The sequence below is a fragment of the Brassica napus genome, unplaced genomic scaffold (assembly GCF_020379485.1).
Source record: "Brassica napus cultivar Da-Ae unplaced genomic scaffold, Da-Ae ScsIHWf_3093;HRSCAF=3907, whole genome shotgun sequence".
Taxonomy (NCBI): Eukaryota; Viridiplantae; Streptophyta; class Magnoliopsida; order Brassicales; family Brassicaceae; genus Brassica; species Brassica napus.
In genome coordinates, this window is record NW_026016328.1 from 1 (window position 1) to 22,226 (window position 22,226).

A 22,226-nucleotide genomic window follows, 5' to 3' on the forward strand; every position below is an offset into this window, starting at 1 on the left:
CAAAAACACACCTGAAGAATCCGTTTTTTCGATCTTTTTTACGTGCCTAACTTTCTGCAGCCCGTTTGAGGGTCAAAACGGCTGAATTTGAGCCGAAAAATTCGCCATCTAATCACCACCTCGTGGATTCTGGGGCTTTCCGAAATGGTGCTATGGGCGACGTAGTTCCTCACGGTTCAAAAGTTATGAGGTTTTCAGTTTGGACTCGTTTTAGGCTGAAAAAAAATTAAAAAATAAAAGGAGTGCAACACGAGGACTTCCCGGGAGTCACCAATCCTATACTACTCTCTCTCGCCCAGCACGCTTCACTGCGGAGTTCTGATGGGATCCGGTGCATTAGTGCTGGTATGATCGCACCCGTCAGTACATCACTCTCGTTTCTATATATCCTTTTCTCGCGCCAATCCAAGTGCAAGGCCGTGGGGCCCACATGATTTTCTGGCGTTTTGTTTCGAGCGAAAAAGTGCGTCGAGGTTAATGGTGTTAAGAAGCATCAAAACACCCTGAGAATCCGCTTTCGATCTTTTTTACGTGCCTAACTTTCCGCAGCCCGTTTGAGGGTCAAAACGGCTGAATTTGAGCCCAAAAAATTACGCCGTCTATTCACGCCCATCGTGGATTCTGGGGCTTTCCGAAATGGTGCTATGGGCGACGTAGTTCCTCACGGTTCAAATTTGAGGTTTTCAAGTTTGGACTCGTTTTAGGCTGAAAAAAAAAAAAAAAAAAAAGGAGTGCAACACGAGGACTTCCCGGGAGGTCACCAATTACTACTACTCTCGCCCAAGCACGCTTCACTGCGGAGTTCTGATGGGATCCGGTGCATTAGTGCTGGTATGATCGCACCCGTCAGTACATCACTCTCGTTTCTATATATCCTTTTTCGGCCAATCCAAGTGCAAGGCCGTGGGCCCCATGATTTTCTCTGCCGTTTTGTTTCGAGCGAAAAAGTGCGTCGAGGTTAATGGTGTTAAGAAAGCATCAAAAACACCCTGAGAATCCGCTTTCGATCTTTTTTACGTGCCATAACTTTCTGCAGCCCGTTTGAGGGTCAAAACGGCTGAATTTGAGCCCGAAAATTACGCCGTCTAATCACCGCCCATCGTGGATTCTGGGGCTTTCCGAAATGGTGCTATGGGCGACGTAGTTCCTCACGGTTCAAAAGTTATGAGGTTTTCAAGTTTGGACTCGTTTTAGGCTGAAAAAAAATAAAAAATAAAAAGGAGTGCAACACGAGGACTTCCCGGGAGGTCACCAATCCTAGTACTACTCTCGCCCAAGCACGCTTCACTGCGGAGTTCTGATGGGATCCGGTGCATTAGTGCTGGTATGATCGCACCCGTCAGTACATCACTCTCGTTTCTATATATCCTTTTCTCGCGGCCAATCCAAGTGCAAGGCCGTGGGGCCCACATGATTTTCTGGCCGTTTTTTTCGAGCGAAAAAGTGCGTCGAGGTTAATGGTGTTAAGAAAGCATCAAAACACCCTGAGAATCCGCTTTCGATCTTTTTTACGTGCCATAACTTTCTGCAGCCCGTTTGAGGGTCAAAACGGCTGAATTTGAGCCCGAAAAATTACGCCGTCTATTCACCGCCCATCGTGGATTCTGGGCTTTCCGAAATGTGCTATGGGCGACGTAGTTCCTCACGGTTCAAAAGTTATGAGGTTTTCAAGTTTGGACTCGTTTTAGGCTGAAAAAAAATAAAAAATAAAAAGGAGTGCAACACGAGGACTTCCCGGGAGGTCACCAATCCTAGTACTACTCTCGCCCAAGCACGCTTCACTGCGGAGTTCTGATGGGATCCGGTGCATTAGTGCTGGTATGATCGCACCCGTCAGTACATCACTCTCGTTTCTATATATCCTTTTCGCGGCCAATCCAAGTGCAAGGCCGTGGGGCCCACATGATTTTCTGGCCGTTTTGTTTCGAGCGAAAAAGTGCGTCGAGGTTAATGGTGTTAAGAAAGCATCAAAAACACCCTGAGAATCCGCTTTCGATCTTTTTTACGTGCCATAACTTTCTGCAGCCCGTTTGAGGGTCAAAACGGCTGAATTTGAGCCCGAAAAATTACGCCGTCTAATCACCGCCCATCGTGGATTCTGGGGCTTTCCGAAATGGTGCTATGGGCGACGTAGTTCCTCACGGTTCAAAAGTTATGAGGTTTTCAAGTTTGGACTCGTTTTAGGCTGAAAAAAAATAAAAAAATAAAAAGGAGTGCAACACGAGGACTTCCCGGGAGGTCACCAATCCTAGTACTACTCTCGCCCAAGCACGCTTCACAGCGGAGTTCTGATGGGATCCGGTGCATTAGTGCTGGTATGATCGCACCCGTCAGTACATCACTCTCGTTTCTATATATCCTTTTCTCGGCCAATCCAAGTGCAAGGCCGTGGGCCCACATGATTTTCTTGCCGTTTGTTTCGAGCGAAAAAGTGCGTCGAGGTTAATGGTGTTAAGAAAGCATCAAAAACACCCTGAGAATCCTTTTCGATCTTTTTTACGTGCCATAACTTTCTGCAGCCCGTTTGAGGGTCAAAACGGCTGAATTTGAGCCCGAAAAATTACGCCGTCTAATCACCGCCCATCGTGGATTCTGGGGCTTTCCGAAATGGTGCTATGGGCGACGTAGTTCCTCGCGGTTCAAAAGTTATGAGGTTTTCAAGTTTGGACTCGTTTTAGGGCTGAAAAAAAATAAAAAATAAAAAGGAGTGCAACACGAGGACTTCCCGGGAGGTCACCAATCCTAGTACTACTCTCTCCCAAGCACGCTTCACTGCGGAGTTCTGATGGGATCCGGTGCATTAGTGCTGGTATGATCGCACCCGTCAGTACATCACTCTCGTTTCTATATATCCTTTTCTCGGCCAATCCAAGTGCAAGGCCGTGGGGCCCACATGATTTTCTGGCCGTTTTGTTTCGAGCGAAAAAGTGCGTCGAGGTTAATGGTGTTAAGAAAGCATCAAACACCCTGAGAATTCGCTTTCGATCTTTAATACGTGCCATAACTTTCTGCAGCCCGTTTGAGGGTCATAACGGCTGAATTTGAGCCCAAAAATTACGCGCGCCGTCTATTCACCGCCCATCGTGGATTCTGGGGCTTTCCGAAATGGTGCTATGGGCGACGTAGTTCCTCACGGTTCAAAAGTTATGAGGTTTTCAAGTTTGGACTCGTTTTAGGCTGAAAAAAAATAAAAAAATAAAAAGGAGTGCAACACGAGGACTTCCCGGAGGTGACAAATCCTAGTACTACTCTCGCCCAAGCACGCTTCACTGCGGAGTTCTGATGGGATCCGGTGCATTAGTGCTGGTATGATCGCACCCGTCAGTACATCACTCTCGTTTCTATATATCCTTTTCGCGGCCAATCCAAGTGCAAGGCCGTGGGGCCCACATGATTTTCTGGCCGTTTTGTTTCGAGCGAAAAAGTGCGTCGAGGTTAATGGTGTTAAGAAAGCATCAAAACACCCTGAGAATCCGCTTTCGATCTTTTTTACGTGCCATAACTTTCTGCAGCCCGTTTGAGGGTCAAAACGGCTGAATTTGAGCCCGAAAATTACGCCGTCTAATCACCGCCCATCGTGGATTCTGGGGCTTTCCGAAATGGTGCTATGGGCGACGTAGTTCCTCACGGTTCAAAAGTTATGAGGTTTTCAAGTTTGGACTCGTTTTAGGCTGAAAAAAAAAATAAAAAAATAAAGGAGTGCAACACGAGGACTTCCCGGGTCACCAATCCTAGTACTACTCTCGCCCAAGCATGCTTCACTGCGGAGTTCTGATGGGATCCGGTGCATTAGTGCTGGTATGATCGCACCCGTCAGTACATCACTCTCGTTTCTATATATCATTTTTTCCGGCCAATCCAAGTGCAAGGCCGTGGGGCCCACATGATTTTCTGGCCGTTTTGTTTCGAGCGAAAAAGTGCGTCCAGGTTAATGGTGTTAAGAAAGCATCAAAAACACCCTGAGAATCCGCTTTCGATCTTTTTTACGTGCCATAACTTTCTGCAGCCCGTTTGAGGGTCAAAACGGCTGAATTTGAGCCCAAAAATTACGCGTCTAATCACCGCCCATCGTGGATTCTGGGGCTTTCCGAAATGGTGCTATGGGCGACGTAGTTCCTCACGGTTCAAAAGTTATGAGGTTTTCAAGTTTGGACTCGTTTTAGGCTGAAAAAAAATAAAAAAATAAAAAGGAGTGCAACACGAGGACTTCCCGGGAGGTCACCAATCCTAGTACTACTCTCGCCCAAGCACGCTTCACTGCGGAGTTCTGATGGGATCCGGTGCATTAGTGCTGGTATGATCGCACCCGTCAGTACATCACTCTCGTTTCTATATATCCTTTTCTCGGCCAATCCAAGTGCAAGGCCGTGGGGCCCACATGATTTTCTGGCCGTTTTGTTTCGAGCGAAAAAGTGCGTCGAGGTTAATGGTGTTAAGAAAGCATCAAAAACACCCTGAGAATCCGCTTTCGATCTTTTTTACGTGCCTAACTTTCCGCAGCCCGTTTGAGGGTCAAAACGGCTGAATTTGAGCCCAAAAATTACGCCGTCTATTCATCGCCCATCGTGGATTCTGGGGCTTTCCGAAATGGTGCTATGGCCGACGTAGTTCCTCACGGTTCAAAAGTTATAAGGTTTTCAAGTTGGGACTCGTTTTAGGCTGAAAAAAAATAAAAAAAAAAAGGAGTGCAACACGAGGACTTCCCGGGAGGTCACCAATCCTAGTACTACTCTCGCCCAAGCACGCTTCACTGCGGAGTTCTGATGGGATCCGGTGCATTAGTGCTGGTATGATCGCACCCGTCAGTACATCACTTTCGTTTCTATATATCCTTTTCGCGGCCAATCCAAGTGCAAGGCCGTGGGCCCACGTGTTTTTCTGGCCGTTTTGTTTCGAGCGAAAAAGTGCGTCGAGGTTAATGGTGTTAAGAAAGCATCAAAACACCCTGAGAATCCGCTTTCGATCTTTTTTACGTGCCATAACTTTCTGCAGCCCGTTTGAGGGTCAAAACGGCTGAATTTGAGCCCGAAAAATACGCCGTCTAATCACCGCCCATCGTGGATTCTGGGGCTTTCCGAAATGGTGCTATGGCCGACGTAGTTCCTCACGGTTCAAAAGTTATAAGGTTTTCAAGTTTGGACTCGTTTTAGGCTGAAAAAAAAATAAAAAAATAAAAAGGAGTGCAACACGAGGACTTCCCGGGAGGTCACCAATCCTAGTACTACTCTCGCCCAAGCACGCTTCACTGCGGAGTTCTGATGGGATCCGGTGCATTAGTGCTGGTATGATCGCACCCGTCAGTACATCACTCTCGTTTCTATATATCCTTTTTGCGGCCAATCCAAGTGCAAGGCCGTGGGGCCCACATGATTTTCTGGCCGTTTTGTTTCGAGCGAAAAAGTGCGTCGAGGTTAATGGTGTTAAGAAAGCATCAAAAACACCCTGAGAATCCGCTTTCGATCTTTTTTACGTGCCATAACTTTCTGCAGCCCGTTTGAGGGTCAAAACGGCTGAATTTGAGCCCAAAAATTACGCCGTCTAATCACCGCCCATCGTGGATTCTGGGGCTTTCCGAAATGGTGCTATGGGCGACGTAGTTCCTCACGGTTCAAAAGTTATGAGGTTTTCAAGTTTGGACTCGTTTTAGGCTGAAAAAAAATAAAAAAAAATAAAAGGAGTGCAACACGAGGACTTCCCGGAGGTCACCAATCCTAGTACTACTCTCGCCCAAGCACGCTTCACTGCGGAGTTCTGATGGGATCCGGTGCATTAGTGCTGGTATGATCGCACCCGTCAGTACATCACTCTCGTTTCTATATATCCTTTTCTCGGCCAATCCAAGTGCAAGGCCGTGGGCCCACGTGTTTTTCTGGCCGTTTTGTTTCGAGCGAAAAAGTGCGTCGAGGTTAATGGTGTTAAGAAAGCATCAAAACACCCTGAGAATCCGCTTTCGATCTTTTTTACGTGCCTTAACTTCTTTCCGCAGCCCGTTTGAGGGTCAAAACGGCTGAATTTGAGCCCAAAAATTTACGCCGTCTATTCATCGCCCATCGTGGATTCTGGGGCTTTCCGAAATGGTGCTATGGCCGACGTAGTTCCTCACGGTTCAAAAGTTATAAGGTTTTCAAGTTTGGACTCGCTTTAGGCTGAAAAAAAATAAAAAAAAAAAAAAGGAGTGCAACACGAGGACTTCCGGGAGGTCACCAATCCTAGTACTACTCTCGCCCAAGCACGCTTCACTGCGGAGTTCTGATGGGATCCGGTGCATTAGTGCTGGTATGATCGCACCCGTCAGTACATCACTCTCGTTTCTATATATCCTTTTCGCGGCCAATCCAAGTGCAAGGCCGTGGGGCCCACATGATTTTCTGGCCGTTTTGTTTCGAGCGAAAAAGTGCGTCGAGGTTAATGGTGTTAAGAAAGCATCAAAACACCCTGAGAATCCGCTTTCGATCTTTTTTACGTGCCATAACTTTCTGCAGCCCGTTTGAGGGTCAAAACAGCTGAATTTGATCCCGAAAATATACGCCGTCTAATCACCGCCCATCGTGGATTCTGGGGCTTTCCGAAATGGTGCTATGGGCGACGTAGTTCCTCACGGTTCAAAAGTTATGAGGTTTTCAAGTTTGGACTCGTTTTAGGCTGAAAAAAAAGTAAAAAATAAAAAGGAGTGCAACACGAGGACTTCCCGGGAGGTCACCAATCCTAGTACTACTCTCGCCCAAGCACGCTTCACTGCGGAGTTCTGATGGGATCCGGTGCATTAGTGCTGGTATGATCGCACCCGTCAGTACATCACTCTCGTTTCTATATATCATTTTTGCGGCCAATCCAAGTGCAAGGCCGTGGGGCCCACATGATTTTCTGGCCGTTTTGTTTCGAGCGAAAAGTGCGTCGATGTTAATGGTGTTAAGAAAGCATCAAAAACACCCTGAGAATCCGCTTTCGATCTTTTTTACGTGCCATAACTTTCTGCAGCCCGTTTGAGGGTCAAAACGGCTGAATTTGAGCCCAAAAATTACGCCGTCTAATCACCACCCATCGTGGATTCTGGGGCTTTCCGAAATGGTGCTATGGGCGACGTAGTTCCTCACGGTTCAAAAGTTATGAGGTTTTCAAGTTTGGACTCGTTTTAGGCTGAAAAAAAAGTAAAAAAATAAAAGGAGTGCAACACGAGGACTTCCCGGGAGGTCACCAATCCTAGTACTACTCTCGCCCAAGCACGCTTCACTGCGGAGTTCTGATGGGATCCGGTGCATTAGTGCTGGTATGATCGCACCCGTCAGTACATCACTCTCGTTTCTATATATCATTTTTGCGGCCAATCCAAGTGCAAGGCCGTGGGGCCCACATGATTTTCTGGCCGTTTTGTTTCGAGCGAAAAAGTGCGTCGAGGTTAATGGTGTTAAGAAAGCATCAAAAACACCCTGAGAATCCGCTTTCGATCTTTTTTACGTGCCATAACTTTCTGCAGCCCGTTTGAGGGTCAAAACGGCTGAATTTGAGCCCAAAAAATTACGCCGTCTATCACCACCCATCGTGGATTCTGGGGCTTTCCGAAATGGTGCTATGGGCGACGTAGTTCCTCACGGTTCAAAAGTTATGAGGTTTTCAAGTTTGGACTCGTTTTAGGCTGAAAAAAATAAAAAAAATAAAAAGGAGTGCAACACGAGGACTTCCCGGGAGGTCACCAATCCTAGTACTACTCTCACTCTCGCCCAAGCACGCTTCACTGCGGAGTTCTGATGGGATCCGGTGCATTAGTGCTGGTATGATCGCACCCGTCAGTACATCACTCTCGTTTCTATATATCCTTTTCTCGGCCAATCCAAGTGCAAGGCCGTGGGGCCCACATGATTTTCTGGCCGTTTTGTTTCGAGCGAAAAAGTGCGTCGAGGTTAATGGTGTTAAGAAAGCATCAAAAACACCCTGAGAATCCGCTTTCGATCTTTTTTACGTGCCTAACTTTCCGCAGCCCGTTTGAGGGTCAAAACGGCTGAATTTGAGCCCAAAAATTACGCCGTCTATTCATCGCCCATCGTGGATTCTGGGGCTTTCCGAAATGGTGCTATGGGCGACGTAGTTCCTCACGGTTCAAAAGTTATGAGGTTTTCAAGTTTGGACTCGTTTTAGGCTGAAAAAAAAAATAAAAAGGAGTGCAACACGAGGACTTCCCGGGAGGTCACCAATCCTAGTACTACTCTCGCCCAAGCACGCTTCACTGCGGAGTTCTGATGGGATCCGGTGCATTAGTGCTGGTATGATCGCACCCGTCAGTACATCACTCTCGTTTCTATATATCCTTTTCGCGGCCAATCCAAGTGCAAGGCCGTGGGGCCCACATGATTTTCTGGCCGTTTTGTTTCGAGCGAAAAAGTGCGTCGAGGTTAATGGTGTTAAGAAAGCATCAAAAACACCCTGAGAATCCGCTTTCGATCTTTTTTACGTGCCATAACTTTCTGCAGCCCGTTTGAGGGTCAAAACGGCTGAATTTGAGCCCAAAAATTACGCCGTCTAATCACCCACCCATCGTGGATTCTGGGGCTTTCCGAAATGGTGCTATGGGCGACGTAGTTCCTCACGGTTCAAAAGTTATGAGGTTTTCAAGTTTGGACTCGTTTTAGGCTGAAAAAAAATAAAAAAATAAAAAGGAGTGCAACACGAGGACTTCCCGGGAGGTCACCAATCCTAGTACTACTCTCGCCCAAGCACGCTTCACTGCGGAGTTCTGATGGGATCCGGTGCATTAGTGCTGGTATGATCGCACCCGTCAGTACATCACTCTCGTTTCTATATATCCTTTTCTCGGCCAATCCAAGTGCAAGGCCGTGGGGCCCACATGATTTTCTTGCCTTTTTGTTTCGAGCGAAAAAGTGCGTCGAGGTTAATGGTGTTAAGAAGCATCAAAAACACCCTGAGAATCCGCTTTCGATCTTTTTTACGTGCCTTAACTTCGCAAGGCAGAAGGGGCCCTTTGAGGGTCAAAAACGTCTGAATTTGAGCCCGAAAAATTGCGCCGTCTATTTCATCGGACCCGTTCAGTACATCACTCTCGGTTCCTATAATATCCTTTTCCTTTCCCTCGCCAATCCAAGTGCAAGGCCGTGGGGCCCACATGATTTTCTGGCCGTTTTGTTTCGAGCGAAAAAGTGCGTCGAGGTTAATGGTGTTAAGAAAGCATCAAAAACACCCTGAGAATCCGCTTTCGATTTTTTTACGTGCCTTAACTTTCCGCAGCCCGTTTGAGGGTCAAAACGGCTTAATTTGAGCCCAAAAAATTACGCCGTCTATTCATCGCCCATCGTGGATTCTGGGGCTTTCCGAAATGGTGCTATGGGCGACGTAGTTCCTCACGGTTCAAAAGTTATGAGGTTTTCAAGTTTGGACTCGTTTTAGGCTGAAAAAAAATAAAAAAATAAAAAGGAGTGCAACACGAGGACTTCCCGGGAGGTCACCAATCCTAGTACTACTCTCGCCCAAGCACGCTTCACTGCGGAGTTCTGATGGGATCCGGTGCATTAGTGCTGGTATGATCGCACCCGTCAGTACATCACTCTCGTTTCTATATATCCTTTTCTCGGCCAATCCAAGTGCAAGGCCGTGGGGCCCACATGATTTTCTGGCCGTTTTGTTTCGAGTGAAAAAGTGCGTCGAGGTTAATGGTGTTAAGAAAGCATCAAAAACACCCTGAGAATCCGCTTTCGATTTTTTTTACGTGCCTTAACTTTCCGCAGCCCGTTTGAGGGTCAAAACGGCTTAATTTGAGCCCAAAAAATTACGCCGTCTATTCATCGCCCATCGTGGATTCTGGGGCTTTCCGAAATGGTGCTATGGGCGACGTAGTTCCTCACGGTTCAAAAGTTATGAGGTTTTCAAGTTTGGACTCGTTTTAGGCTGAAAAAAAAAAAAAAATAAAAAGGAGTGCAACACGAGGACTTCCCGGGAGGTCACCAATCCTAGTACTACTCTCGCCCAAGCACGCTTCACTGCGGAGTTCTGATGGGATCCGGTGCATTAGTGCTGGTATGATCGCACCCGTCAGTACATGACTCTCGTTTCTATATATCCTTTCTCGGCCAATCCAAGTGCAAGGCCGTGGGGCCCACATGATTTTCTGGCCGTTTTGTTTCGAGTGAAAAAGTGCGTCGAGGTTAATGGTGTTAAGAAAGCATCAAAAACACCCTATGAATCCGTTTTCAATCTTTTTTTACGTCCCTTAACTTTTGCAAAGCCCGTTTGGGGTCAAAACGGCTGAATTTTGGCCCGAAAAATTGCGCCGTCTATTCATCGCACCCGTCAGTACATCACTCTCCGTCTATATAGCATTTTCTTCTCGGCCAATCCAAGTGCAAGGCCGTGGGCCCACATGATTTTCTGGCCGTTTTGTTTCGAGTGAAAAAGTGCGTCGAGGTTAATGGTGTTAAGAAAGCATCAAAAACACCCTGAGAATCCGCTTTCGATTTTTTTTACGTGCCTTAACTTTCCGCAGCCCGTTTGAGGGTCAAAACGGCTTAATTTGAGCCCAAAAAATTACGCCGTCTATTCATCGCCCATCGTGGATTCTGGGGCTTTCCGAAATGGTGCTATGGGCGACGTAGTTCCTCACGGTTCAAAAGTTATGAGGTTTTCAAGTTTGGACTCGTTTTAGGCTGAAAAAAATAAAAAAAAATAAAAGGAGTGCAACACGAGGACTTCCCGGGAGGTCACCAATCCTAGTACTACTCTCGCCCAAGCACGCTTCACTGCGGAGTTCTGATGGGATCCGGTGCATTAGTGCTGGTATGATCGCACCCGTCAGTACATCACTCTCGTTTCTATATATCCTTTTCGCGGCCAATCCAAGTGCAAGGCCGTGGGGCCCACATGATTTTCTGGCCGTTTTGTTTCGAGCGAAAAAGTGCGTCGAGGTTAATGGTGTTAAGAAAGCATCAAAACACCCTGAGAATCCGCTTTCGATCTTTTTTATGTTCCATAACTTTCTGCAGCCCGTTTGAGGGTCAAAACGGCTGAATTTGAGCCCGAAAAATTACGCCGTCTATCATCACCGCCATCGTGGATTCTGGGGCTTTCCGAAATGGTGCTATGGGCGACGTAGTTCCTCACGGTTCAAAATTTATGAGGTTTTCAAGTTTGGACTCGTTTTAGGCTGAAAAAAAAATAAAAAAATAAAAAGGAGTGCAACACGAGGACTTCCCGGAGGTCACCATCCAATACTAGTACTACTCTCGCCCAAGCACGCTTCACTGCGGAGTTCTGATGGGATCCGGTGCATTAGTGCTGGTATGATCCCACCCGTCAGTACATCACTCTTGTTTCTATATATCCTTTTCGCGGCCAACCCAAGTGCAAGGCCGTGGGGCCCACATGATTTTCTGCCCGTTTTGTTTCGAGCGAAAAAGTGCGTCGAGGTTAATGGTGTTAAGAAAGCATCAAAAAACCCTGAGAATCCGCTTTTCGATCTTTTTTTACGTGCCTTAACTTTCCGCAGCCCGTTTGAGGGTCAAAACGGCTGAATTTGAGCCCGAAAATTGACCGTCTATTCTCCCCGTCCTTATGGATTCTGGGGCTTTCCGAAATGGTGCTATGGGCGACGTAGTTACTCACGGTTCAAAAGTTATGAGGTTTTCAAGTTTGGACTCGTTTTAGGCTGAAAAAAAATAAAAAAATAAAAAGGAGTGCAACACGAGGACTTCCCGGGAGGTCACCAATCCTAGTACTACTCTCGCCCAAGCACGCTTCACTGCGGAGTTCTGATGGGATCCGGTGCATTAGTGCTGGTATGATCGCACCCGTCAGTACATCACTCTCGTTTCTATATATCCTTTTCTCGGCCAATCCAAGTGCAAGGCCGTGGGGCCCACATGATTTTCTGGCTGTTTTGTTTCGAGCGAAAAAGTGCGTCGAGGTTAATGGTGTTAAGAAAGCATCAAAACACCCTGAGAATCCGCTTTCGATCTTTTTTATGTTCCATAACTTTCTGCAGCCCGTTTGAGGGTCAAAACGGCTGAATTTGAGCCCGAAAAATTGCGCCGTCTATTCATCGCACCCGTCAGTACATCACTCTCGTTTCTATATATCATTTTCTCGGCCAATCCAAGTGCAAGGCCGTGGGGCCCACATGATTTTCTGGCCGTTTTGTTTCGAGTGAAAAAGTGCGTCGAGGTTAATGGTGTTAAGAAAGCATCAAAAACACCCTGAGAATCCGTTTTCGATTTTTTTTACGTGCCTTAACTTTCCGCAGCCCGTTTGAGGGTCAAAACGGCTTAATTTGAGCCCAAAAAATTAAGCCGTCTATTCATCGCCCATCGTGGATTCTGGGGCTTTCCGAAATGGTGCTATGGGCGACGTAGTTCCTCACGGTTCAAAAGTTATGAGGTTTTCAAGTTTGGACTCGTTTTAGGCTGAAAAAAAAAAAAATAAAAAGGAGTGCAACACGAGGACTTCCCGGGAGGTCACCAATCCTAGTACTACTCTCGCCCAAGCACGCTTCACTGCGGAGTTCTGATGGGATCCGGTGCATTAGTGCTGGTATGATCGCACCCGTCAGTACATCACTCTCGTTTCTATATATCCTTTTCGCGGCCAATCCAAGTGCAAGGCCGTGGGGCTCACATGATTTTCTGGCTGTTTTGTTTCGAGCGAAAAAGTGCGTCGAGGTTAATGGTGTTAAGAAAGCATCAAAACACCCTGAGAATCCGCTTTCGATCTTTTTTATGTTCCATAACTTTCTGCAGCCCGTTTGAGGGTCAAAACAGCTGAATTTGATCCCGAAAATATACGCCGTCTAATCACCGCCCATCGTGGATTCTGGGGCTTTCCGAAATGGTGCTATGGGCGACGTAGTTCCTCACGGTTCAAAATTTATGAGGTTTTCAAGTTTGGACTCGTTTTAGGCTGAAAAAAAATAAAAAAATAAAAAGGAGTGCAACACGAGGACTTCCCGGGAGGTCACCAATCCTAGTACTACTCTCGCCCAAGCACGCTTCACTGCGGAGTTTTGATGGGATCCGGTGCGTTAGTGCTGGTATGATCGCACCCGTCAGTACATCACTCTTGTTTCTATATATCCTTTTCGCGGCCAACCCAAGTGCAAGGCCGTGGGGCCCACATGATTTTCTGCCCGTTTTGTTTCGAGCGAAAAAGTGCGCCGAGGTTAATGGTGTTAAGAAAGCATCAAAAACACCCTGAGAATCCGTTTTCGATCTTTTTTTACGTGCCTTAACTTTCCGCAGCCCGTTTGAGGGTCAAAACGGCTGAATTTGAGCCCGAACAATTGAGCCGTCTATTCTCCGTCCATTATGGATTCTGGGGCTTTCCGAAATGGTGCTATGGGCGACGTAGTTACTCACGGTTCAAAAGTTATGAGGTTTTCAAGTTTGGACTCGTTTTAGGCTGAAAAAAATAAAAAAATAAAAAGGAGTGCAACACGAGGACTTCCCGGGAGGTCACCAATCCTAGTACTACTCTCGCCCAAGTACGCTTCACTGCGGAGCTCTGATGGGATCCGGTGCATTAGTGCTGGTATGATCGCACCCGTCAGTACATCACTCTCGTTTCTATATATCCTTTTCGCGGCCAATCCAAGTGCAAGGCCGTGGGGCTCACATGATTTTCTGGCTGTTTTGTTTCGAGCGAAAAAGTGCGTCGAGGTTAATGGTGTTAAGAAAGCATCAAAACACCCTGAGAATCCGCTTTCGATCTTTTTTATGTTCCATAACTTTCTGCAGCCCGTTTGAGGGTCAAAACGGCTGAATTTGAGCCGAAAATTGCGCCGTCTATTCATCGCACCCGTCAGTACATCACTCTCTCGTTTCTAGTATATCCTTTCCTCTCGGCCAATCCAAGTGCAAGGCCGTGGGGCCCACATGATTTTCTGGCCGTTTTGTTTCGAGTGAAAAAGTGCGTCGAGGTTAATGGTGTTAAGAAAGCATCAAAAACACCCTGAGAATCCGTTTTCGATTTTTTTTACGTGCCTTAACTTTCCGCAGCCCGTTTGAGGGTCAAAACGGCTTAATTTGAGCCCAAAAAATTAAGCCGTCTATTCATCGCCCATCGTGGTTCTGGGGCTTTCCGAAATGGTGCTATGGGCGACGTAGTTCCTCACGGTTCAAAAGTTATGAGGTTTTCAAGTTTGGACTCGTTTTAGGCTGAAAAAAAAATAAAAAATAAAAAGGAGTGCAACACGAGGACTTCCCGGGAGGTCACAATCCAATACCTAGTACTACTCTCGCCCAAGCACGCTTCACTGCGGAGCTCTGATGGGATCCGGTGCATTAGTGCTGGTATGATCGCACCCGTCAGTACATCACTCTCGTTTCTATATATCCTTTTCGCGGCCAATCCAAGTGCAAGGCCGTGGGGCCCACATGATTTTCTGGCTGTTTTGTTTCGAGCGAAAAAGTGCGTCGAGGTTAATGGTGTTAAGAAAGCATCAAAACACCCTGAGAATCCGCTTTCGATCTTTTTTATGTTCCATAACTTTCTGCAGCCCGTTTGAGGGTCAAAACAGCTGAATTTGATCCCGAAAATACGCCGTCTAATCACCGCCCATCGTGGATTCTGGGGCTTTCCGAAATGGTGCTATGGGCGACGTAGTTCCTCACGGTTCAAAATTTATGAGGTTTTCAAGTTTGGACTCGTTTTAGGCTGAAAACAAAAATAAAAAAATAAAAAGGAGTGCAACACGAGGACTTCCCGGGATGTCACCAATCCTAGTACTACTCTCGCCCAAGCACGCTTCACTGCGGAGTTCTGATGGGATCCGGTGCATCAGTGCTGGTATGATCGCACCCGTCAGTACATCCCTCTCGTTTCTATATATCATTTTTGCGGCCAATCCAAGTGCAAGGCCGTGGGGCCCACATGATTTTCTGGCCGTTTTGTTTCGAGCGAAAAAGTGCGTCGAGGTTAATGGTGTTAAGAGAGCATCAAAAACACCCTGAGAATCCGCTTTCGATCTTTTTTACGTGCCATAACTTTCTGCAGCCCGTTTGAGGGTCAAAACGGCTGAATTTGAGCCCAAAAAATTACGCAGTCTAATCACCACCCATCATGGATTCTGGGGCTTTCCGAAATGGTGCTATGGGCGACGTAGTTCCTCACGGTTCAAAAGTTATGAGGTTTTCAAGTTTGGACTCGTTTTAGGCTGAAAAAAAGTAAAAAAATAAAAGGAGTGCAACACGAGGACTTCCCGGGAGGTCACCAATCCAAGTACTACTCTCGCCCAAACACGCTTCACTGCGGAGTTTTGATGGGATCCGGTGCATTAGTGCTGGTATGATCGCACCCGTCAGTACATCACTGTCGTTTCTATATATCCTTTTCTCGGCCAATCCAAGTGCAAGGCCGTGGGGCCCACATGATTTTCTGGCCGTTTTGTTTCGAGTGAAAAAGTGCGTCGAGGTTAATGGTGTTAAGAAAGCATCAAAAACACCCTGAGAATCCGCTTTCGATTTTTTTTACGTGCCTTAACTTTCCGCAGCCCGTTTGAGGGTCAAAACGGCTTAATTTGAACCCAAAAATTACGCCGTCTATTCATCGCCCATCGTGGATTCTGGGGCTTTCCGAAATGGTGCTATGGGCGACGTAGTTCCTCACGGTTCAAAATTTATGAGGTTTTCAAGTTTGGACTCGTTTTAGGCTGAAAACAAAAATAAAAAAATAAAAAGGAGTGCAACACGAGGACTTCCCGGGATGTCACCAATCCTAGTACTACTCTCGCCCAAGCACGCTTCACTGCGGAGTTCTGATGGGATCCGGTGCATTAGTGCTGGTATGATCGCACCCGTCAGTACATCACTCTCGTTTCTATATATCATTTTTGCGGCCAATCCAAGTGCAAGGCCGTGGGGCCCACATGATTTTCTGGCCGTTTTGTTTCGAGCGAAAAAGTGCGTCGAGGTTAATGGTGTTAAGAAAGCATCAAAAACACCCTGAGAATCCGCTTTCGATCTTTTTTACGTGCCATAACTTTCTGCAGCCCGTTTCAGGGTCAAAACGGCTGAATTTGAGCCCAAAAAATTACGCCGTCTAATAACCACCCCCATGTGGATTCTGGGGCTTTCCGAAATGGTGCTATGGGCGACGTAGTTCCTCACGGTTCAAAAGTTATGAGGTTTTCAAGTTTGGACTCGTTTTAGGCTGAAAAAAAGTAAAAAAAAAAGGAGTGCAACACGAGGACTTCCCGGGAGGTCACCAATCCTAGTACTACTACTCTCGCCCAACACGCTTCACTTCACTGCGGAGTTCTGATGGGATCCGGTGCATTAGTGCTGGTATGATCGCACCCGTCAGTACATCACTCTCGTTTCTATATATCCTTTTCTCGGCCAATCCAAGTGCAAGGCCGTGGTGCCCACATGATTTTCTTGCCGTTTTGTTTCGAGCGAAAACGTGCGTCGAGGTTAATGGTGTTAAGAAAGCATCAAAACACCCTGAGAATCCGTTTTCGATCTTTTTTACGTGCCTTAACTTTCCGCAGCCCTTTTGAGGGTCAAAACGGCTGAATTTGAGCCCAAAAATTGCGCCGTCTATTCATCGCCCATTGTGGTTTCTGGGGCTTTCCGAAATGGTGCTATGGGCGACGTAGTTCCTCACGGTTCAAAAGTTATGAGGTTTTCAAGTTTAGACTCGTTTTAGGATGAAAACAAAATAAATAAAATAAAAAGTAGTGCAACACGAAGACTTCCCGGGAGGTCACCAATCCTAGTACTCCTCTCCGCCCAAGCACGCTTCACTGCGGAGTTCTGATGGGATCCGGTGCATTAGTGCTGGTATGATCGCACCCGTCAGTACATCACTCTCGTTTCTATATATCCTTTTCTCGGCCAATCCAAGTGCAAGGCCGTGGGGCCCACATGATTTTCTGGCCGTTTCTTTTCGAGCCAAAAAGTGCGTCGAGGTTAATGGTGTTAAGAAAGCATCAAAAACACCCTGAGAATCCGCTTTCGATCTTTTTTACGTGCCATAACTTTCTGCAGCCCGTTTGAGGGTCAAAACGGCTGAATTTGAACCCGAAAATTACGCGCCGTCTATCACCGCCAATGTGGATTCTGGGGCTTTCCGAAATGGTGCTATGGGCGACGTAGTTCTTCACGGTTCAAAAGTTATGAGGTTTTCAAGTTTAGACTCGTTTTAGGAAGAAAAAAAAAGTAAAAAAATAAAAAGGAGTGCAACACGAGGACTTCCCGGGAGGTCACCAATCCTAGTACTACTCTCTCTCGCCCAAGCACGCTTCACTGCGGAGTTCTGATGGGATCCGGTGCATTAGTGCTGGTATGATCGCACCCGTCAGTACATCACTCTCGTTTCTATATATCCTTTTCGCGGCCAATCCAAGTGCAAGGCCGTGGGGCCCACATGATTTTCTGGCCGTTTTGTTTCGAGCGAAAAGTGCGTCGAGGTTAATGGTGTTAAGAAAGCATCAAAAACCCCTGAAATCCGCTTTCGATCTTTTTTACGTGCCATAACTTTCTGCAGCCCGTTTGAGGGTCAAAACGGCTGAATTTGAGCCCAAAAAATTACGCCGTCTAATCACCGCCCATCGTGGATTCTGGGGCTTTCCGAAATGGTGCTATGGGCGACGTAGTTCCTCACGGTTCAAAAGTTATGAGGTTTTCAAGTTTGGACTCGTTTTAGGCTGAAAAAAAATAAAAAAAATAAAAAGGAGTGCAACACGAGGACTTCCCGAGAGATCACCAATCCTAGTACTACTCTCGCCCAAGCACGCTTCACTGCGGAGTTCTGATGGGATCCGGTGCATTAGTGCTGGTATGATCGCACCCGTCAGTACATCACTCTCGTGTCTATATATCCTTTTCTCGGCCAATCCAAGTGCAAGGCCGTGGGGCCCACATGATTTTCTGGCCGTTTTGTTTCGAGTGAAAAAGTGCGTCGAGGTTAATGGTGTTAAGAAAGCATCAAAAACACCCTGAGAATCCGCTTTCGATCTTTTTTACGTGCCTTAACTTTCCGCAGCCCGTTTGAGGGTCAAAACGGCTTAATTTGAGCCCAAAAAAATACGCCGTCTATTCATCGCCCATCGTGGATTCTGGGGCTTTCCAAAATGGTGCTATGGGCGACGTAGTTCCTCACGGTTCAAAAGTTATGAGGTTTTCAAGTTTGGACTCGTTTTAGGCTGAAAAAAAATAAAAAAATAAAGGAGTGCAACACGAGGACTTCCCGGGAGGTCACCAATCCTAGTACTACTCTCGCCCAAGCACGCTTCACTGCGGAGTTCTGATGGGATCCGGTGCATTAGTGCTGGTATGATCGCACCCGTCAGTACATCACTCTCGTTTTCTATATATATTTTTTCGGCCAATCCAAGTGCAAGGCGTGCCGTGGGCCCACATGATTTTCTGGCCGTTTTTGTTTCGAGCGAAAAAGTGCGTCGAGGTTAATGGTGTTAAGAAAGCATCAAAACACCCTGAGAATCCGCTTTCGATCTTTTTACGTGCCATAACTTTCTGCAGCCCGTTTGAGGGTCAAAACGGCTGAATTTTGAGCCCGAAAATTACGCCTTCTAATCACCACCCATCGTGGATTCTGGGGCTTTCCGAAATGGTGCTATGGGCGACGTAGTTCCTCACGGTTCAAAAGTTATGAGGTTTTCAAGTTTGGACTCGTTTTAGGCTGAAAAAAAGTAAAAAAAAAAAGGAGTGCAACACGAGGACTTTCCGGGAGTCACCAATCCTAGTACTACTCTCGCCCCAAACGCTTCACTGCGGAGTTCTGATGGGATCCGGTGCATTAGTGCTGGTATATGATCGCACCCGTCAGTACATCACTCTCGTTTCTATATATCCTTTTCTCGGCCAATCCAAGTGTATGGCCGTGGGCCCACATGATTTTCTTGGCCGTTTTGTTTCGAGCGAAAAAGTGCGTCGAGGTTAATGGTGTTAAGAAAGCATCAAAACACCCTGAGAATCCGTTTTCGATCTTTTCTACGTGCCTTAACTTTCCGCAGCCCGTTTGAGGGTCAAAACGGCTGAATTTGAGCCCGAAAATTGCGCCGTCTATTCAACGCCCATGATGGATTCTGGGGCTTTCCGAAATGGTGCTATGGGAGACGTAGTTCCTCACGGTTCAAAAGTTATGAGGTTTTCAAGTTTGGACTCGTTTTAGGCTGAAAAAAAAAAAAAATAAAAAGGAGTGCAACACGAGGACTTCCCGGGAGATCACCAATCCTAGTACTACTCTTGCCCAAGCACGCTTCACTGCGGAGTTCTGATGGGATCCGGTGCATTAGTGCTGGTATGATCGCACCCGTCAGTCACATACATCATATACTCTCGTTTCTATATAATCCATGTGCCCAGTGCTCGGCCGTTGGGCCAATCGATTTGCAAAGGCGTCGAGGTTAATGATGAAAAAGCATCGTCACCCTGTTTGGTGTTTCGATCTTTTATGCGTTACGAACTTAAACTTTTTTATAGATTTAAGTGTTTGAAAGCTTCAAAACCCTGAAAAAATGAGAAGCACCGCTATCAAAGCAATAAATATACGATTCTGGAGTGGGCGAAATGGGCTTGGGCGACGTAGTATTCTTCTTCAAGGTTATTAGGTTTTCAAGTTTGACTCGTTTTAGGCGAAAAAAAAAAAAGAAAAAAATAAGAAGTAAAACGAGAGCAAACGAGGACTTGAATCACCAATCCTAGTACTACTCTCGCCAAGAAGCGTCCTTGCGGAGTTCTGATGGGATCCGGTGCATTCGTGGGGTGCAGACCCGCAGTACATCGCACTCGTTTCTATATCATATTTTTTGCGGCAATCCAAGGCAAGGCGGGGGGCACATGATTTTCTGCCGTTTTGTTTCGAGCAAAAGGCGTCGAGAGAGTTAATGAAAGAAAGAAAGCACCAAAAAACCCGCTTGGGATCTTTTTTTTTTTTTTACGTTCCCTGGGCTTTCTGCAGCCCGTTTGAGGGGTCAAACGGCTGAATTGAGCCGAATAAACACGCATCGTGGATATCTGGGGCTTTCCGAAATGTGCTATGGGCGACGTAGTTCCTCACGGTTCAAAAGTTATGAGGTTTTCAAGTTTAGACTCGTTTTAGGCTGAAAAAAAAATAAAAAAATAAAAAGGAGTGCAACACGAGGACTTCCCGGGAGGTCACCAATCCTAGTACTACTCTCGCCCAAGCACGCTTCACTGCGGAGTTCTGATGGGATCCGGTGCATTAGTGCTGGTATGATCGCACCCGTCAGTACATCACTCTCGTTTCTATATATCCTTTTCGCGGCCAATCCAAGTGCAAGGCCGTGGGGCCCACATGATTTTCTGGCCGTTTTGTTTCGAGCGAAAAAGTGCGTCGGTTAATGGTGTTAAGAAAGCATCAAAACACCCTGAGAATCCGCTTTCGATCTTTTTTACGTGCCATAACTTTCTGCAGCCCGTTTGAGGGTCAAAACGGCTGAATTTGAGCCCGAAAAATTACGCCGTCTAATCACCACCGCCCATCGTGGATTCTGGGGCTTTCCGAAATGGTGCTATGGCGACGTAGTTCCTCACGGTTCAAAAGTTATGAGGTTTTCAAGTTTAGACTCGTTTTGGCTGAAAAAAAAGTAAAAAATAAAAGGAGTGCAACACGAGGACTTCCCGGGAGGTCACCAATCCTTAGTACTACTCGCCCCAAGCACGCTTCACTGCGGAGTTCTGATGGGATCCGGTGCATTAGTGCTGGTATGATCGCACCCGTCAGTACATCACTCTCGTTTCTATATATCCTTTTCTCGGCCAATCCAGTGTAAGGCCGTGGGGCCCACATGATTTTCTGGCCGTTTTGTTTCGAGCGAAAAAGTGCGTCGAGGTTAATGGTGTTAAGAAAGCATCAAAACACCCTGAGAATCCGCTTTCGATCTTTTTTACGTGCCATAACTTTCTGCAGCCCGTTTGAGGGTCAAAACGGCTGAATTTGAGCCCGAAAATTACGCCGTCTATTCACCGCCCATTGGATTCTGGGGCTTTCCGAAATGGTGCTATGGGCGACGTAGTTCCTCACGGTTCAAAATTATGAGGTTTTCAAGTTTGGACTCGTTTTAGGCTGAAAAAAAATAAAAAATAAAAGGAGTGCAACACGAGGACTTCCGGGAGGTCAATCCATATATCCTAGTACTCTCTCGCCCCGCAAGCGCTTCACTGCGGAGTTCTGATGGGATCCGGTGCATTAGTGCTGGTATGATCGCACCCGTCAGTACATCACTCTCGTTTCTATATATCCTTTTCTCGGCCAATCCAAGTGCAAGGCCGTGGGGCCCACATGATTTTCTGGCCGTTTTTGTTCGAGCGAAAAGTGCGTCGAGGTTAATGGTGTTAAGAAAGCATCAAAACACCCTGAGAATCCGCTTTCGATCTTTTTTACGTGCCATAACTTTCTGCAGCCCGTTTGAGGGTCAAAACGGCTGAATTTGAGCCCGAAAATTACGCCGTCTAATCCACCCCATCGTGGATTCTGGGCTTTCCGAAATGGTGCTATGGGCGACGTAGTTCCTCACGGTTCAAAAGTTATGAGGTTTTCAAGTTTGGACTCGTTTTAGGCTGAAAAAAAATAAAAAATAAAAAGGAGTGCAACACGAGGACTTCCCGGAGGTCACCACCTAGTACTACTCTCTCGCCCAGCACGCTTCACTGCGGAGTTCTGATGGGATCCGGTGCATTAGTGCTGGTATGATCGCACCCGTCAGTACATCACTCTCGTTTCTATATATCCTTTTTCGGCCAATCCAAGTGCAAGGCCGTGGGGCCCACATGATTTTCTGGCCGTTTTGTTTCGAGCGAAAAAGTGCGTCGAGGTTAATGGTGTTAAGAAAGCATCAAAAAACACCTGAGAATCCGCTTTCGATCTTTTTTACGTGCCATAACTTTCTGCAGCCCGTTTGAGGGTCAAAACGGCTGAATTTGAGCCCGAAAAATTACGCCGTCTAATCACCCGCCCATCGTGGATTCTGGGGCTTTCCGAAATGGTGCTATGGGCGACGTAGTTCCTCACGGTTCAAAAGTTATGAGGTTTTCAAGTTTAGACTCGTTTTAGGAAGAAAAAAAAGTAAAAAAATTAAAAGGAGTGCAACACGAGGACTTCCCGGGAGGTCACCAATCCTAGTACTACTCTCGCCCAGCACGCTTCACTGCGGAGTTCTGATGGGATCCGGTGCATTAGTGCTGGTATGATCGCACCCGTCAGTACATCACTCTCGTTTCTATATATCCTTTTCTCGGCCAATCCAAGTG

General features: G+C 46.7%; 34 non-coding genes and 8 pseudogenes across 34 annotated transcripts; all 42 read right to left on the reverse strand.

The window, feature by feature from the left end:
- Positions 1–239: 239 nt before the first annotated feature.
- LOC125603209 lies at positions 240–359 on the reverse strand (annotated as a pseudogene).
- A 369-nt stretch (positions 360–728) lies between these two features.
- LOC125603196 lies at positions 729–845 on the reverse strand. The gene has a single exon (XR_007335326.1). It is a non-coding gene; the product is annotated as a 5S ribosomal RNA (ribosomal RNA).
- A 374-nt stretch (positions 846–1,219) lies between these two features.
- LOC125603193 lies at positions 1,220–1,338 on the reverse strand. The gene has a single exon (XR_007335323.1). It is a non-coding gene; the product is annotated as a 5S ribosomal RNA (ribosomal RNA).
- Positions 1,339–1,713: 375 nt separating this feature from the next.
- Positions 1,714–1,832, reverse strand: LOC125603204. The gene has a single exon (XR_007335332.1). It is a non-coding gene; the product is annotated as a 5S ribosomal RNA (ribosomal RNA).
- Positions 1,833–2,210: 378 nt separating this feature from the next.
- LOC125603181 lies at positions 2,211–2,329 on the reverse strand. The gene has a single exon (XR_007335311.1). It is a non-coding gene; the product is annotated as a 5S ribosomal RNA (ribosomal RNA).
- A 375-nt stretch (positions 2,330–2,704) lies between these two features.
- Positions 2,705–2,823, reverse strand: LOC125603186. The gene has a single exon (XR_007335316.1). It is a non-coding gene; the product is annotated as a 5S ribosomal RNA (ribosomal RNA).
- Positions 2,824–3,202: 379 nt separating this feature from the next.
- LOC125603198 lies at positions 3,203–3,320 on the reverse strand. Its single transcript, XR_007335328.1, has one exon. It is a non-coding gene; the product is annotated as a 5S ribosomal RNA (ribosomal RNA).
- A 376-nt stretch (positions 3,321–3,696) lies between these two features.
- Positions 3,697–3,812, reverse strand: LOC125603197. Its single transcript, XR_007335327.1, has one exon. It is a non-coding gene; the product is annotated as a 5S ribosomal RNA (ribosomal RNA).
- Positions 3,813–4,189: 377 nt separating this feature from the next.
- Positions 4,190–4,308, reverse strand: LOC125603161. Its single transcript, XR_007335290.1, has one exon. It is a non-coding gene; the product is annotated as a 5S ribosomal RNA (ribosomal RNA).
- Positions 4,309–4,682: 374 nt separating this feature from the next.
- Positions 4,683–4,801, reverse strand: LOC125603162. The gene has a single exon (XR_007335291.1). It is a non-coding gene; the product is annotated as a 5S ribosomal RNA (ribosomal RNA).
- A 376-nt stretch (positions 4,802–5,177) lies between these two features.
- LOC125603163 lies at positions 5,178–5,296 on the reverse strand. Its single transcript, XR_007335292.1, has one exon. It is a non-coding gene; the product is annotated as a 5S ribosomal RNA (ribosomal RNA).
- Positions 5,297–5,674: 378 nt separating this feature from the next.
- Positions 5,675–5,792, reverse strand: LOC125603184. The gene has a single exon (XR_007335314.1). It is a non-coding gene; the product is annotated as a 5S ribosomal RNA (ribosomal RNA).
- A 380-nt stretch (positions 5,793–6,172) lies between these two features.
- LOC125603187 lies at positions 6,173–6,290 on the reverse strand. The gene has a single exon (XR_007335317.1). It is a non-coding gene; the product is annotated as a 5S ribosomal RNA (ribosomal RNA).
- A 377-nt stretch (positions 6,291–6,667) lies between these two features.
- On the reverse strand, positions 6,668–6,786 carry LOC125603164. Its single transcript, XR_007335293.1, has one exon. It is a non-coding gene; the product is annotated as a 5S ribosomal RNA (ribosomal RNA).
- A 376-nt stretch (positions 6,787–7,162) lies between these two features.
- On the reverse strand, positions 7,163–7,281 carry LOC125603165. The gene has a single exon (XR_007335294.1). It is a non-coding gene; the product is annotated as a 5S ribosomal RNA (ribosomal RNA).
- Positions 7,282–7,658: 377 nt separating this feature from the next.
- LOC125603199 lies at positions 7,659–7,783 on the reverse strand (annotated as a pseudogene).
- Positions 7,784–8,153: 370 nt separating this feature from the next.
- On the reverse strand, positions 8,154–8,272 carry LOC125603166. The gene has a single exon (XR_007335295.1). It is a non-coding gene; the product is annotated as a 5S ribosomal RNA (ribosomal RNA).
- Positions 8,273–8,650: 378 nt separating this feature from the next.
- Positions 8,651–8,769, reverse strand: LOC125603167. Its single transcript, XR_007335296.1, has one exon. It is a non-coding gene; the product is annotated as a 5S ribosomal RNA (ribosomal RNA).
- Positions 8,770–9,422: 653 nt separating this feature from the next.
- Positions 9,423–9,541, reverse strand: LOC125603168. The gene has a single exon (XR_007335297.1). It is a non-coding gene; the product is annotated as a 5S ribosomal RNA (ribosomal RNA).
- Positions 9,542–9,918: 377 nt separating this feature from the next.
- Positions 9,919–10,037, reverse strand: LOC125603169. The gene has a single exon (XR_007335298.1). It is a non-coding gene; the product is annotated as a 5S ribosomal RNA (ribosomal RNA).
- Positions 10,038–10,674: 637 nt separating this feature from the next.
- On the reverse strand, positions 10,675–10,793 carry LOC125603170. Its single transcript, XR_007335299.1, has one exon. It is a non-coding gene; the product is annotated as a 5S ribosomal RNA (ribosomal RNA).
- A 379-nt stretch (positions 10,794–11,172) lies between these two features.
- Positions 11,173–11,294, reverse strand: LOC125603205 (annotated as a pseudogene).
- Positions 11,295–11,672: 378 nt separating this feature from the next.
- LOC125603172 lies at positions 11,673–11,791 on the reverse strand. Its single transcript, XR_007335301.1, has one exon. It is a non-coding gene; the product is annotated as a 5S ribosomal RNA (ribosomal RNA).
- A 632-nt stretch (positions 11,792–12,423) lies between these two features.
- Positions 12,424–12,542, reverse strand: LOC125603173. Its single transcript, XR_007335302.1, has one exon. It is a non-coding gene; the product is annotated as a 5S ribosomal RNA (ribosomal RNA).
- Positions 12,543–12,919: 377 nt separating this feature from the next.
- On the reverse strand, positions 12,920–13,038 carry LOC125603185. Its single transcript, XR_007335315.1, has one exon. It is a non-coding gene; the product is annotated as a 5S ribosomal RNA (ribosomal RNA).
- Positions 13,039–13,416: 378 nt separating this feature from the next.
- LOC125603189 lies at positions 13,417–13,535 on the reverse strand. The gene has a single exon (XR_007335319.1). It is a non-coding gene; the product is annotated as a 5S ribosomal RNA (ribosomal RNA).
- Positions 13,536–14,172: 637 nt separating this feature from the next.
- LOC125603202 lies at positions 14,173–14,296 on the reverse strand. Its single transcript, XR_007335331.1, has one exon. It is a non-coding gene; the product is annotated as a 5S ribosomal RNA (ribosomal RNA).
- Positions 14,297–14,673: 377 nt separating this feature from the next.
- Positions 14,674–14,792, reverse strand: LOC125603171. Its single transcript, XR_007335300.1, has one exon. It is a non-coding gene; the product is annotated as a 5S ribosomal RNA (ribosomal RNA).
- A 377-nt stretch (positions 14,793–15,169) lies between these two features.
- On the reverse strand, positions 15,170–15,288 carry LOC125603192. Its single transcript, XR_007335322.1, has one exon. It is a non-coding gene; the product is annotated as a 5S ribosomal RNA (ribosomal RNA).
- A 379-nt stretch (positions 15,289–15,667) lies between these two features.
- Positions 15,668–15,786, reverse strand: LOC125603156. Its single transcript, XR_007335289.1, has one exon. It is a non-coding gene; the product is annotated as a 5S ribosomal RNA (ribosomal RNA).
- Positions 15,787–16,162: 376 nt separating this feature from the next.
- On the reverse strand, positions 16,163–16,288 carry LOC125603208 (annotated as a pseudogene).
- A 378-nt stretch (positions 16,289–16,666) lies between these two features.
- Positions 16,667–16,786, reverse strand: LOC125603200. Its single transcript, XR_007335329.1, has one exon. It is a non-coding gene; the product is annotated as a 5S ribosomal RNA (ribosomal RNA).
- A 379-nt stretch (positions 16,787–17,165) lies between these two features.
- Positions 17,166–17,288, reverse strand: LOC125603194. Its single transcript, XR_007335324.1, has one exon. It is a non-coding gene; the product is annotated as a 5S ribosomal RNA (ribosomal RNA).
- Positions 17,289–17,664: 376 nt separating this feature from the next.
- On the reverse strand, positions 17,665–17,783 carry LOC125603183. Its single transcript, XR_007335313.1, has one exon. It is a non-coding gene; the product is annotated as a 5S ribosomal RNA (ribosomal RNA).
- Positions 17,784–18,159: 376 nt separating this feature from the next.
- LOC125603174 lies at positions 18,160–18,278 on the reverse strand. Its single transcript, XR_007335304.1, has one exon. It is a non-coding gene; the product is annotated as a 5S ribosomal RNA (ribosomal RNA).
- A 378-nt stretch (positions 18,279–18,656) lies between these two features.
- Positions 18,657–18,775, reverse strand: LOC125603158 (annotated as a pseudogene).
- Positions 18,776–19,149: 374 nt separating this feature from the next.
- Positions 19,150–19,268, reverse strand: LOC125603188. The gene has a single exon (XR_007335318.1). It is a non-coding gene; the product is annotated as a 5S ribosomal RNA (ribosomal RNA).
- An 814-nt stretch (positions 19,269–20,082) lies between these two features.
- LOC125603175 lies at positions 20,083–20,201 on the reverse strand. The gene has a single exon (XR_007335305.1). It is a non-coding gene; the product is annotated as a 5S ribosomal RNA (ribosomal RNA).
- Positions 20,202–20,576: 375 nt separating this feature from the next.
- On the reverse strand, positions 20,577–20,695 carry LOC125603203 (annotated as a pseudogene).
- A 370-nt stretch (positions 20,696–21,065) lies between these two features.
- LOC125603160 lies at positions 21,066–21,188 on the reverse strand (annotated as a pseudogene).
- Positions 21,189–21,560: 372 nt separating this feature from the next.
- Positions 21,561–21,677, reverse strand: LOC125603207 (annotated as a pseudogene).
- Positions 21,678–22,056: 379 nt separating this feature from the next.
- On the reverse strand, positions 22,057–22,174 carry LOC125603190. Its single transcript, XR_007335320.1, has one exon. It is a non-coding gene; the product is annotated as a 5S ribosomal RNA (ribosomal RNA).
- Between the last annotated feature and the right edge of the window lie 52 nt (positions 22,175–22,226).